Genomic DNA, 15,391 nt, shown 5'->3' on the forward strand with positions numbered 1-15,391 from the left:
TGAGCCTGCTGTATTCCATATATTTCCATGTTTTACCTCTCCTTATTCACCAGACTGTGACCCAGTATGGGCACTATTTTTGGAGCTAACCTAAGCAATAGAACTGCAGCACTGGGATGAGGAATTTGAGAAGGGCTACCTATGTATCTGGTGCTAGGCTGAGCTCTTGTTTCACTGCAAGCCTCAGCCCAGTAAAAGTTATGATATGGTGTTGCTACCTAATGCTACAGATGTCTCGTTCCTGCTGGATCCACTTTCAACAACTCAAATATAGCAGGGGACACAAGTTGGAACATGTTCCTCAGGAAGGGAACATGACACATGGCCACTCAGGAGGGCAAAAGCCACTCCTCTGTAGAGACCGACAGCTGCTCTGCTGAGGCCCTCTGGAGCAGCCAGTCAGTCTCCCGAGACAGGAAAAGCCATTTACTCTCCTCTACCACCTTTCGCCATGAATAGAGAAATTCAGGATAAGACTGTCTTTCTCCTGCATAGTCCAAGTCAGGGATGGCCCTGTGTAGACTTTATGGGATTTGAGGGATATGCCTAGCGTCAGCCTTAAGCATAACTGAAATAGATGACCATCTCCACATTTTAATGCAAGGGCTGTCCAATAAGGCTCAAATGATCTCCCTTTTGCAGCCATCATGCTGGCGGAAATCCTAGACCAGTCATGTCAATCATGGAGACTACCATTTCTACCATTTCCTTCTAAGGGAAACTGCACAGTCCCTTGCTGAAGAAAACAGCCCTAAATTATTACTTGAGAATGGAGTGGTAACTTCTTAGATTATGGTTGGGTACCTGACCCAAGCTGACGGATGATCTTTGTATGAAGTGGCCTAGCAAGAAAAAAACTGTACTTAGTAGGGCAATGGGAAGTAGCTGGGATGGATGACCTGTCTTCTGAGGATGTAAGTATGAAAATACTGAGATTTCCAGTTTGTTGGCAGCAGAAGTGTAAATGAAAAGACACTAAATCAAAGCAGAGTCCAACCTACGGTGGTTTTTATTTCTTTTTTAGTGGCAGAGTATTCAGTAACATTCAGGATATTGAGGAGATGGTAAGAATTAATCCCTGCAACTCTCTTAGTTCCTGAATGATGCCAATTCCTGAGTTTCTACTAAGAGTTTTAGAAGGACATTCATTTGCCTTCATATAGTTGGGGACGAGGCTGAACTATGCAAAAGGTAGTTTTTCTGTTGAGGGTTTTTAGCACCAGGTGGGCTCCTTTCCTTTGGAACTTGATTGAGACTTTGGTAAGCCTACCAATCTCTTACACATCATACAGAAGTCCCATTCTCAGTCTCCTTCTCCCATTTTACCCCCCTAAAATGTAGTCCCAGATTGATCATCACTGGATGTGGCCAGCTTCCCATTAGGACCACAGAAGATCACCCCCTTTCTTTCCGACTGGGCATTCCAAGCCAGGCCAGTCTAGTCAGAGTGTGTGCAAGGGATTTTTGATACCTTGCCTGTAGTGGTCATGCCAGCTTAACTTATTCTTTCCAACCTAGTCTAACATGATTGCAGATGCCCAACTGAATTTTCAGACCTTATGCGTGGTACCCACACAGACTGATGTTGGCACAAAGTGAGGTTGGGCATAGAGCCAGGATTGACTCTGCGGCAGCTCCGGAAGCAGAAGGCCTTTCATGGAAGTGTAAGACCTTCCAAGTCTCTTGTCACAATAGCTAGTATGGATGGTTTCACTGTATTTTTCAAGCCACATAGACACTCCATGTTTGGGCTCCATGTCAGGGACAGCACTCTGGAAGAATCCTATCCCTCACTTTACCAAAAGCCATCTCCATCATCTGTTTTCAATCTGGGCCAAATTAGCCTGTGATGGGAATCAGAGAAAGATAAATGATTCAAGGCCACTGTTTGCAAACCCCTGGCAATCTGTGATGGAAAAGACTTGTGACACTCAAATCTTTGTGCTGTCACACAGTGAGAGCAGACCAGAATCTCTTTTAGTCTCCACTGGGTAGGGCCATCTGAACCAGTTTGAAATTCACCTCTCTATTTTTTGTTGTTTATGTTGGAGATGAGTAGGCCCGCAATAATGGAGATAAGGTGCCCTAACTGACGTCTCTAGGATCTCTGTAGATGGAGGCAGAAATGGCCATGGAAGGCTAAGATGATTCCAAGGCCCACTAGATTAAGCCAAATCTCATTTTATTGCTCCACTCACACCCCCCAAATCAATCAATTGCAGCTTCAATCACAGGAGAAAATGAAAATTTCAAAGCTGTCTACTTCTTGATTTTTCTTTGTGTACTGAGACTTCACAGAAAATTCTGGAGATGGAGGGAGGGATGAAGAAAGCATTGAAATCGAACAAATAAATCACACACAAAATAATATTGCACATATTTCCTGGGTTTGTTTCTACAAGAGAGGAAACTGGACATGGTGAAATGACATCTTGGTTTCACAATTGAAGAGTCCATTTGCTCTTTTATTTATCTCCAATTACTGTCTGAGTTTGGGTTTTAAGGGACACTTCTCCTAGGCCATCTGATTAGCTGACATCCTCTAGTCAAGAGCAGACGGAGACTGGGCATGGTGGCTCATGCCTGTAAGACCCAGCACTTTGGGAGACTGAGGTGGGCAGATCACCTGAGGCCAGAAGTTCAAAACCACCCTGGCCAACATGGTGAAACCTCGTCTCCACTAAAGGTACAAAATTTAGCCGAGCATGGTGGTGCGTGCCTGTAATCCTAGCTACTTGGGAGGCTGAGACAGGAGAATTGCTTGAACTCAGGAGATGGAAGGAGGTTGCCGTGAGCCAAGATTGTGCCACTATACTCCAGCCTGGATGACAGAGCAAGACTCCATCTCAAAAAAGAAAAAGAAAAAAAAGCAGATAGAGGGATACTTGAGTCATCCATGGCAAGATTAGGATCCAATAACTATGAAGAAAAGAGGATGAGTCATTTGGCCAAAAGGCCCTTACTTTCCCCTTGAGCCCCTCAGAGCACACCTAAGCTTGCTTGTCTCCCTGGCAGGAGGAGAAGCTGGGGCTCCTTGCCGCATCCAACTGCCCTGTGAAGTGCATCATTTGTCAAAGTTCCTATTCTTCAAAGTGCCTGCTACAAGACAAATTAAATTCGGTTTAATTAACATCTGAGTCAGAAAGGGCCTTAAAATCACTTTGCCCAGAAGAATGCTAAGGCACAAATACAGAATTAAATATCACCATTTTACAACCATCACCTTTACAATGAATTTAGACAATGATCATCAACGTATGCTGAAACTACAGGGAACAAGTCTGCATTAGTTCGATTTCTTGGTTATGGTGGTATGTGCTCCGTTTTTCCATTATGAAACTATCTTTTTCCCCTTTGAAATTACAAGTCCAACAACAATAATAAATAAGCCTACAATGGAGCAAACTTACATAATGTGTCTCCTGATGTGACTCAATATGAGGACACAACATCATTTTAAAAGAAAAAGCTGGAGAAAAAGCATCTTGTCACAAAAATTGGGAAACTGGTCTCCAACAAGGAGAAGGACCTGAGTCTGAGCTCGGATTAGAATCTTTTTCCCGTGGCATCTTGCTGCACCATCTAGTTCCAGCCATAATGATATTGTTGGTTATGATACCTTCATATTTTTTCAACCAAAATTTTTTTTTAGTTTCTACTTTGTGTCAGGTAGTATGCTTGGCACTCAGGAGTCATCAGTGAATTAAAAGATGTCTGCCTTCATGGGGCTTATATTTATTTTCATGCTTTTTCATCTTTACCTTCTTCATCCTCATCCTCATCATTGACGTTTCATTGTATTCACCTGTTTTTTTTTGTTTTTTTTTTTTAAGTCCTCCTTTGCAGAAAGATTCCTAAATAGATATATCTCTAGGATCTGGCACAGCATAGATTTTTAATAAATAGTTGTTATCTTCAATTAAGGAATGTGTGTGTGGACGTGTGTGTGTGTGTGTGTGTGTGTGTGTGCGCATGTCGTAACTATGTGTATACTGCCATTTCACTTCTACACCTTAGCTCAATCTATTCCCCCCTGCTTGAAATAGCATCTCCGCTTCTCTCACATTATCCTTCAAGGCAGCCTCATTTCCTTAGTGATGGCTTCCCAGGAGGACCTCCTCCTCTTAACAACCAAAGTGTTTACCACTCATTTGAATCTCATCACATACAGTATTGTGACAGCTTGGGGATTGCAGTTTATTCATTTAACGCTGTTAAGGGCCACTGATGAATATGGGTAGGTAAAATGAGTTCCGGTTTCCCCGGGGCCCTGTGAAAACCACGATGCCCTAACAAAAGAGCAGCTATTACAATTTTAGGCCCTGAAAAGACAGATGAGGCCCTTTCTCTGATGAGGATCTTGGGCATACAGAATCTTCCTGGCCTGGTCACATGAGCCTGATTGCAATTCTGCCCCCAATCCGGGTCAAGCCTTAGCCCCTTGAGATTCGAACTCACTTGTACAATAAAGCGGTTGTTCTCTGGGCACTTGGGTCTGTTGCAGTTTTCTATCTATTAGGCTTGACTCTTCCTGACTTCAGGAAGGGAGGATACAGCCAGGATGCCTGAGAAAGGACAGTGCCTTCTCAAATGGCCCCAGCACCACCATGTCTGCTCTGCTCTAATTAAAAGTGCAGTGCACAGACACTTGGATATTGGCCTTAATTAAGGTACCCAAATGAAAAGCCTAGAATTACAGCTAATGTAGCACATATAGAACTGATTTTCCAAACCCTTAGCTGGGTAATTTTCCCAAGAGGCTACACACAAGTGACGCACAGATTGGAGAAGGAAGGTGTTTAGTTTCGTTTCGTTTTGGAATATTTCCTCATAGACAAAGAAATGGCCAGTGTTTCAGGCAGGACCCTCTTCTTCTTTTCCCTCCCTTCACTGCTTAACAGCTCCAGGGCATGTTGGCATGTGATATGACAGCCAGTGTGGTAGAGTAGCTGCGATGGTGTGCTCTGCCATCAGGATACCTGGGTCTTACTCTTAGCTCTGTCATTCGCTGGCTGCATGACCTTAGCCAAGTTACTAAACCTCTGATCTTTAGTTTCCTTATCTGTAAAAGGGAATAATAGTGGTACTACTTCTTAGGGTACTTGTGACAATTAAATAAAGGGATGCACATAAAGTGCTTAGAACAATGCCTGGCTCTTGGTGCTCTGTCAGTGTTAGAAGAAAATGCCCAAATTACAATATTGGGACACAAGAGTACCCATGTCCTTCTGAAGATTTGAGGTGGTAGCATGTTTGAAACTGAGGCTGTCCTGTAAAATTCATTCTCTGCCTAGGAAGCCATTTGCGCTCTGCTCTTTGCCTTAAAGCTCTGCTCAGTGGCTTGACCAAGTGGGAATGTACCACTCCATGGTGGAAAGAACAGAGATATAAACTCTAAGGCCCAGCCAGAAGCTCAGAGAGCAGCTAAGGCAATCACCCTCTTGTTCACCTTCACCCGCCACCGCCAAACGGACCCACAAACTCCAAAAAAGGAAGTGAATCTCTCAAGGTCACACAATAAATTAGTGGTGGACAGTTCCACCTCTTGATCTTTTTACTGCTTCTTTTATGAATAAGAGTTGGGAAAGAAAATGTGTGCAGCACAGAACAGGTTCAAAAACAAACTCCATGAATCTAGGAGACTTAAGCTAGTCTCTGTATACCAGGGTTCCTCAACTTTAGCACTATTGACTTTGGAGCCAGATCATTACAAATTACCACACATTACACTGTAGAATGTTTAGCAGCGTCCCTAGCCTGCTCCCCCAGTTGCGTGACAACCAAAAATGTCTTCAGACATTGGCAAATGTCTGCTCCAACAGTGAGGTGTGGTGGCAGAACCTCAGGCTGAGAACACAGCTGAGTAGGACAGCGTTGTAAATGCAGCTTGATCCTCAGCATTCTTTTTAGCGCTCTTCTCTCCACTATATTGTCTCCAATGGTGATATCATCCAGCCCCATGGCTGATGGCTTCCAGATGTGGATCTCTAGACTTGACCTCTTCCGGCCCTCTCCTGTCTTATGTATCCACAGCCTATTCGATGTCCCTCTTGCATCTGAGACAATATGTCGAACACTGAACTCCTGACTCTTGAGCCTGCCCTTTCTCCAACTCATTCTTGCCCTCATTCATTCCTTCTTGCGTTAGACAATATTGCACACCTAGTGTATTCGTTTCCTGTGGCTACTGTTACAAATGACCACAAAGTTGGTATGGTCTAAACTGCAGAAAATGTATTCTTTCACAGTTCTGGAAGCCAGAAGTCCCAAATCAAGCTGTCAGCAAGGCCTTGGTTTCTCCAGAGGCTCCAGGGGAGAATCTTTCCTGGCCTCTTCCAACTTCTGGTGGCTCCAGGTACTCCTGGCTTGTGGCTGCATCACTAAGATCTCTGTGTTAGTCATCACATGGTCTTTTCCTCTTCTCTCCCTGTGGCTCTCCTCTGTGTCTCTTTTTTTTTTTTTTTTTTTTTTTTTCTTTTTTGAGACAGAGTCTCACTCCATCACCAGGCACGAGTCTGGAGTGTAGTGGCACGACCTCAGCTCACTGCAACCTCTGCCTCCTGGGTTCAAGCAATTCTCCTGCCTCAGCCTCCCAAGTAGCTGGGACTACAGGCGCACGCCACCATGCCCAGCTAATTTTTTTTTGTATTTTTACTAGAGACGGGGTTTCACCGTGTTGGCCAGGATGGTCTCGCTCTCTTGACCTCGTGATCCACCCACCTCGGCCTCCCAAAGTGCTGAGATTACAGGCGTGAGCCACCGTGCCCGGCCCTCTGTGTCTCTTATAAGGACACTTGTCATTTGACTCAGAGCCCACCTATATAATCCACAGTGACTTCATCTTGAGATCACCTGCAAAGACCCTTCTTCCAAAAAAAGTCATGGTCGCAGGTTCCTGGGATTAGGACACAGACGTGTCCTTTTTAGGGGCCATCATTCAACCCACCACTCCTATTATGCACCAGGGATGTTACAGATGCTGGGGATACAATGGGGAGCAAAGCAAAGTCCCTGATCTCATGGAAATTACATTATACTTTAAGAAGATAGATAGATAGATAGATAGATAGATAGATAATAAATGGACAACTACATAATATAGAAGGTCAAGTAGTGATAAGTGCTAGGAAGAAAGAGAAAGCAGGGTAAGAAGATAGAAAATGACAGGCTATGTTACTTTTGATAGAATGCTCAGGGAAATTCTCTAGGAAGAGGTGATGTTCAAGTAGAGAACTGGAGTCAGGCATGGGAAGGTTGGGGAAAGGTATTAGAGGCAGAGGGAACAGAAAGTGTGAAGGCCTTTAGAAAGGATCGTTCTTGGCATGTTTGAGAAACAGCAAGGAGGCCAGAGTGGCTGTTGCACAGAGAGTGACCAGAAGAGCGCAGGAAATGCGTCTGGAGAGCTTGGTAGGAACCAGCGCACACAGGGTGTTGTGAGCCATGGAAAGGACTTTGGTTTGATTCCAAGCATGATGAGAAACCATTAGACTGAGGCTGTGGATCAGGGGAGTGACATGACCTGATTTGCATTTCGAAAATCCCAGCCTGTCTGTGATGTGGAGAAGGAAGCACAGCCGCAGGCTAAGCGCATAGCCGGTGAGACCAGCTCGTGCAAAGCGAGAGGCGCTGTCTCCATCCCCTTGCTCGAGGAGTCATTCCCGATTTCTCTCTTTCCCTTATCCCCAACATCTAATCCACTGGAAAATCCTGTCAGCTTTGTGTTCAAAATCTATCCAGAATCTGACCACTTCTCATCATCTCCATCACTACCCCTCAGTCTAAGCCACTGTTATCTCTTGCCTGGACCACTATAATAGCCTCCCAACTGGTCTCCCTGACTCCCCACTCTATTTGCGACACAAGAGCCAAATCAATCTTTTTAAAGGATAAATCAGAACATGTCACCCCCCTCTCTCCGAGCTTAAAACCTGTGATGGTTTTCCAGTGCACTTAAAATGAAATTCAAACACTCTGCCATGGTCTCCATTATCTTACTCCCACCTACCCCTTCAGCCCCATTCCCTACCACTCTCACCCTTACTCACTACCTTCCGGCCACTCTGGCCGGCCTTCTTTCTGTTCCTTAAACCCTTCCAGTTTTTTCCTACCTCAAGGCCTTTGCACTAGCTGTTCCTCTAGGTGATAATATGGGTTTTTCCAGCTGCTGTCACCTCCTCCAAGAGGCCTCCCTGATTATCCTCATGAAGATAGAATTCTGAGTGTCACCCTGTTTTCTTTTACTTTCTTCAGAACATGTATTACTTACTTTCTGAAATGATATCAGGTACTTGTTTGATTTATTATGTGTTTATATGGTGGCTTATTTTCTACCTGCCTTTTCTTACTAGAAGGTTAGCTTCCTGAATCAGGGCTCATGTCTGACGTATTTGCTGCTATGACCTCAGCATCTAGTACAGTGCCTGGCACACAGTAGTCCCTCAATTAATCAGTTGAGTGAATGAACCTCTCTCCAGTGCACAGCTGGACAGAAGCTTAAGGACCATCCAGTGAGTGGCCATCGGAATCATCAAGAGGGCTTTTAAAACAATCCCTATTGCCTGGGGCCCCTTCCATACCTACTGCATCAAAATCTCCTGGGGCAGGGTCCAGAAATCTGCATTTTGAACAAGTTCAGTTTGTAACAAACAGTTATATAGCATTTACTGCTATTATTCTAAGTATTTTACATGTGTTAACTCATTTTATCCTTACAAGAATAATTTTAGTATTCTGATTTTACTGCCAAGGAAACAGGCACGGGGAGGCTTAGTAATTTTGCCCAGGGCGACCCAGGCAGGAAGTAGTAGAGTCAGATTGAACCCAGTCAGTCTGTCCTCTTAACCACTATTCTGTGCTACCTCTGCATAGGAGGTTCTGTGATCAGTGCTGTTTGGAACCCATAAATAAAATTGGCTCCAATAAGGACACTGAGACCCAGACTAGACAATGGACCTGATTAAAGCCACAATCAGAAATGAAATAGATTTTGTGTCTTTCCATCTGATGAGCATTCCATTCTGTCCAGTCATTCTGTACTCTGTAGAGGGCTGGACTGGGGAGCATGCTGCCTACATAAAAATTCAATCACAGGAAGCTGTCTAGAAATCTTTTTGCTGTCAGTACTGGTTGTCAGGGAATGCAGGAACACCTCCTGGTATTGGGTTTTCTCATGATCTCTGGAGCAATACAAGCTTAATGTGGGAGACCCCCCTTCCCTCAGAAGAAGGCTAGCAAAGCCACAGGCCATGAAGCCTGCTGCTGCCGGAGGAGTTGAGGCCGGAGGTGTAAGAGAAATCCCCATAATGTCAGCGGAGGGAGCAGTATGTGCAGCGGAGCTTATCTGCTCCGGTCACAAAAAGTGCGCCAGGCCTCAGCAGGCAGCCTCACTCCCCCATCCTCGCCGGCCCCCACTGAGCGAACCAGGGGATGGCCCAGCCAGATGACATGCCTCAGTTACTCTCCAATGAGGCCCCGGGCCAAACAGGCTTTTCAATTTCCAGATGCTTTTTAATTAAAATAAAGGCCACTCTGTGACCTGACTTTGAACGGACAAAGTTTCCTTAGTAGAATGACTGTACGAGTTCACCCTTTTTCCATGACTTTTCATTGAGCAACTGAATGTTTGTAACCAATAAATTATGACTTGAGTCACATGACAGCAAGGGGCATGGAAGGGTTAAGTGACTTATGGAAGGTCACTCTGCTAAAGAAAGACTCCTTTGTTCAGCCTCCCCTCTTGCTCCTGCCTCTGTGAGCCCATATTCTACCTTTGGGGGAAACAGAAAGAGGGCTACACTAGCCCCGCTCAGAACAACAGAGGGTTGAGCAATGGTGTTGTGACCTGGTCCATCTGGGAATTCAGACTCTCCGTCTCTGCTCCAGAATGGATCTCAAGGGCTCAGATTTTCTGTACTGGTTGCCCACACCGTGAGTTCTAACCCAGCTTCCATCCTTTGGGGACATAAATGGCAGGAGGGAAAAAAGGTCACTTGATTTCCATCGAGGCTACATGGGTAGAGATATCTGGGGAGGCCTGTGGGGGACAAGGCAGTCTCACCAACTTCTGTCTTGGACTTGCCTGGTCTAGAATTCTAGCACGGAAAGGGGGCAAGAGGCCTGATGGCAGGGTTCGGCTCTGCCCAGATGTAACAGCTTACTTTTCCTCCTTAATTATAAGCCAGCTAAGCCTTTAGCAGAGTTCAAAGACAATGACGCTGTCTGTGGACTCAGAACAAAGCCCTGATCCTGGACTCCAGAGGTCGACATGTTCAGTGATGACTGATTCAGCTCCTCTGCCTCAGATGGTTCACTGTTCTTGTTCACCACATACTATGGTTAGGACAGCTGAGGTCCAGAAGGTTACATTTGTCCAAAGAGCCTCAGCTAAGAACTGAAGAGAGTAAAGGATGAGTATTTTCCTTTATGAGTTTTCTCTTCCCAAACTCCTGTCCTGTGTTCTTTTCGTGAAACCACAGCTTGGGTCGAGTTCTTTTTTCCCTGTTCTGCTGAAAGATTGGGTCTGATCTGTATTGCCAGCTGTAAAGACAGGACAAGGAAGGAGTGAGAAACCAATGAGAACTCATTTCAAGTTTTCCTTGAATGCTCCAAAATAGTTTCTTCCACATCCTGGAAGTACTAAAGCAGTCAGTGTGGTCTATCTTGGGCCACATCTACATGAAACCAACATAGCCCATAGGAAAGTGGAGGACCCAGCCAACCGCTCTTTGAGAGGCTGTTGATATTTGTTTTCTGCAGTTCTAAATTACCCATTTCTGTGCATCACAGATGCTCGTGGGTCACGGTGCATGTGATTGAGGTTATGGGTTGAATGCTGTAGGGACCATGTTTATTTTGTCCTGCATCCTTTCTCACTTGGGCCTTCTTTTATTGGCTGTGTGAGCTTTTCTTGTTTGGATCTCCTGAAGACATAGATACCTCCCTGCCCTTACCCCAACCTTCCATTTCATTCCTGAGTAGCCTTTTGGCTGGAGACTCCCTTGGCATTGCAAAGATTAAGGGTGTCTCCACAGGTCTGTTTCAGGATTCCCAAGAGAATTTGAGGCATAAGGCTGAGAAAATTAGTTTTCAGGTTCAGTGTTTGGAATCTTTTGCCCCAACATGTCATCCTGAATCTCAGAGTTCTGGAGACAATCCATAATTTCAGCTAGCTTTGGGCAACCTTGGTGTCTTCCTTTACCATTCAACTTGTGAAGTATCATGAAAGGGCCATATCCTAAAGGGCTCCCAAGTGGCTACTGGGCCAAGATTTTGGTGTTCAAGTAGAGTGTCTTATGTTTGACCCCGTAGGGAGTTGTGATCATACCCAACAGATGTGTAGCTTCAAAAAAGGAAAGGGTGGTAAGCTTCTGAAATATCCATCTGTTGAACATTTTTCCTTTCATCTGCAGGATAGATAAAGACCATGTGAACAGTTCTACCCAGTCCCACAGAAGATTATAGCCACATTTCTTCTCATGAACAGAAGAGTGAAGGCAAGTGAGGGACATTTGAGAAATGGCTGGCAGCACCTAGGTCAGGTTGTTGGAAGCTTTTGGGCTCTCATTCTGGGATTAAGTTATGTCAGGGAGCAAGGCCAGCCCCTTTCCTCCCTCAACAGATGGAGATCAAAAGGCAGTGTCAGCCTAACCATCCACAAATCTCTCCAGTATTTGACACTCACTATCAACAAATTCCATCTCTCTGTGAGGGAGGCTGCAATCTGAAACAGCCTTATTAGGGCACAGGGCTTGGGGACCAGGGTGGGCTCTGCATCCTATGGCCACATCTTATTTGGAATCATTTGGTTGACTAAACCTCTCTGAAAAAAAAATTAGGACTGTGACGAGATTTTCACATGATAGAGTTTCTAGGCTGAAAAGAAATGGCCACAGAATTATAAGCCATTTTATTCCTCATCCTGTCACACAAATCCACTCATATTTTCCTTTTCCCTGTCCCTCTCTCTGTCCCTTCTGTCTCACTTCCCTGCCTCCTTCCCTCCCTCTCTTCCTTCCTTCTTTTCCTCAATCCCTCCCTCCCTCCTTCTTCCTTCCTTCCTTCCTTCTTCTCTCCCCCTTCCCTCCCTCTCTCCTTCCCTCCATTCTTTCCTTCTCCTTCCTCCCTCTTTCCTCTTCCTCCTTCTCTCCTCCCCTCTCTTCTTCCTTTTCCTTCTCTCTATTTTTCTTAATTTTAAAAATACTTCAGCCTGCAGAGGCTTACCCAGTTTAATTTCAGCAAGTTCACAAGCCTGGGATGTTTCTCTCTTTCTCACCTTTTCCCTTGTCAGCACTTAGTGGATTCTCCAAAATGGCTATTTCAGCTTCAGCAGACACAGAGGGGGAAATCCATATTCTTGTGACTTACATAAGGAGTTTGAGCCTTGACAACTCCCAGACTCCTTTGGCTATATACTATTAGAGGCAAACTCTAGACGTTTCCTCTAATACTATGTAGCCTAAGGCGTCTCTGAAATGACAGGATTTATAGAGGTGCCTAGAAGTACATTCAATAAGGAGGAAAAACACCAGATCCGTTCTGAAATCTTCTCACCCACCAGCCGGTTGCCTATTATAGGGCATTGTTAGTGCAGCAATTTATGTATAGTAAATAATCAGTCCCTAACTTGTTTACTACTATATTGTGAATTGTTTGTTTGTTTGTTTGTTTTTCCAAATGAAACCCCCTTTTGGGGTAACATCCATGACTTATGAAAGAATCTTTTGCTCTGTTTCATCAGAATCATGAGTTTTTATTGAGGTTCATGTTGATCAAGGATATTCTTCTTCAGAGAGTGGGGATGTGCCTCCAAGCAGCTGATTAGATTAGTAGCACCAACATTTTCATTGAAGAGGAACATACCTGAGTATTGCCTGATTTTAGTACAGCTACCACAGGATGATGCTCCAGAGACACCATATAGCATCAAAATAGAAGGGAAGAGACAGCACAATAGAGTATACACATGAGAACTCAGGCTTCGTGGGCTTCTGAGAACACAGCCAGCTAGGGTATTGGGACCAACCAGAGACACCCTGTCAGCCCCTGCATTCCCCACAGAGGATGTTATGATAAGCCCTTGGAATTTGTCAGGGGATCCTGGGAGGTTATCTAATGATGCTGGAATCCCCTACACAGTTCCCACACCGAATAGCTATCCTTCCTCTCCTTGGACTATTCCAATAGTAGGGTCGTCACCACCAGAGACGGTTTTGCACTCTTGAATGGCTCTGAAAAGGATGCTTTTTATTTATTTATTTATTCGAGCTCTCAGTTTGATTTACTGAGCTTATGCTATGTGGTAGGCAGTGCACTTTGTACTGGGGATACAGTAGTGGATGAAACAAATGGGATCCTTGCCCTCCTGGAGTTTCCATTCCAGTGAGAAGGTAGATAACAAAGGAACAGAACTTTCTCCACCCAGCTCTATCACTCTCTATGCCTTTACCCACGTGTTGGTGGTGCATAAAATGTAACCCAATGACTTGGGAGGGTTTTGCTTGATTTATGAGGCCAGGGCAGAACTCCTTTATTCAGAAGACTAGACTCATGAATGCAACTTAGGACTACTTTTGCTTTTTGTTTCACTGGTGATATGGTTTGGATTTGTGTCTCTGGCCAAATCTTACGTCAAATTGGAGGAGGTGCTTAGCTGGAGATGACTGGATCACAGGGTGGATTTCCCTCTTGCTGCTGTCCTGATAGTGAGAGAGTTCTCATGAGGTCTGATGGTTTAAAAGTGCGTGGCACTTTCCCAGTTGCTCCCTCTCTATCCTGTTCTACCATGGTAAGACGTGCTTGCTTCCCCTTCACCTTCTGCCATGACTGTAAGTTTCCTGAGGCCTCCCAGTCATGCTTCCTGTTGAGCCTGCAGGACTGTGCGTCAATTAAACCTCTTTTCTTCATGAATTACTCAGTCTCAGATAGTTCTTTATAGCAGTCTGGAGTGACAGTTACAACTGGTCATATCATACATTGACTTACAGTGACCTGTCATTAGATACCCCTAAGCTTCCCCCCATTCCCCCCTTTTAAACATGTTTTACCACTAGGCCAGATTTTTCCTGTTTCATATTTGTGCAATTGATTTGTTGGACCAAATTACAACATTTTACATCTATTTCTGTACATTTCATTTTACATCTATTACATCTGTTAAATATTATTTTACTGCAAATACTCTGTCATGCCAGTCTGTTAAGCTAGTTTGTGATTTAGGAGGACAGAAAGCCCTTTGCATTTATTCAGGGGCCTGTATATAAAACTTATACCACTGGGCTATCACAGAGAGAAACTTAGTCTTAGCCAAAAGTTGAAGTCCTGACACCCAAGATGTCATAGGAGTTTCACCTCATGAGGTTATTATTATTATTTTTTTTAACAAATAAAGAAACAAGGCAATCATACTATGCTTTGGCTCAGTAGAATAATGCAAGGAACTTCCAAGCGTGTTATAGATAACAGCCTTCTCAGAAAGATCCCCAACTGCTCACCATGTGATTGAATTGGAACTGTGAACTTGAAACCAGCAGGTTCTTTGTTAGGGAAGAATCTGGGAGGGGGGTTTGCAAAGGCCAAATCCTCAAGGCAGTGGGACATAATTGGCAAATGTGTCCGTGATTGCTACCTCTTGGTATGAGTTGCATGAACTAGGACATCTTCTTGTCTTATTTGCATGGCAGGGCTGGAGGCAACACCATGACTTGGTGTTCATGGGACAACAAAATGACCAGCCAATTCTTCTGTTCCATGGAAGCCAGTCAAAGCAGGTTACTTGGTGGTGGGCTCAGGGACTGGAATCCAGTGGCTTGTGAACTCAACCAGCTAGGCAGGCTGGCAAGATGGGCCAACATGCCAAACCTCACCCACCCCAATCCCCACCCCCACCCAGCTCCACTTTCTTGAGGTTTTCGTTCACCAAACCTGAATGAGAGACTAACTGCCTGACTGCTAATTATTCCTGGAAATGGCATGATACGAAGTCTGCAAACATTTTCTGCAAACATTGACCCACAAGAGGCGAGCTGTTGAGTTTTGGAAGCTGGGAGGCAGGAGGTAGGAGGGGCTTGGGAGGCATTCCTCAAGCATGAGGCAGTCGGGTCCCATTGCCTGCTGGATTTCTGCTGTAAGGTCAGCAGGAAACAGATGCGTGGAGGACAGTCCCTGAGGTGGCATGGGACCACCCAGGGGTGTTAGACTTTTCAGGTGAACGTAGGAGGCTGGGCTGGGAGCTCCTAGGTAGCAAGAGCTGGACTGTTGGTGCCTTTCTGTTGTCAAAAAACTGTTTCAGCTGCCCCCCAGCCAAACTTTGCTTGCACACATGTTTTCCAGAGACAGAGACAAGAATGTGTTTCTCAGGGTGGGGGTGGGGTGGGGAGACTGGAGTGACAGTTAC

Source organism: Saimiri boliviensis, chromosome X (genome assembly GCF_048565385.1).
Source record: "Saimiri boliviensis isolate mSaiBol1 chromosome X, mSaiBol1.pri, whole genome shotgun sequence".
Classification (NCBI taxonomy): domain Eukaryota; kingdom Metazoa; phylum Chordata; class Mammalia; order Primates; family Cebidae; genus Saimiri; species Saimiri boliviensis.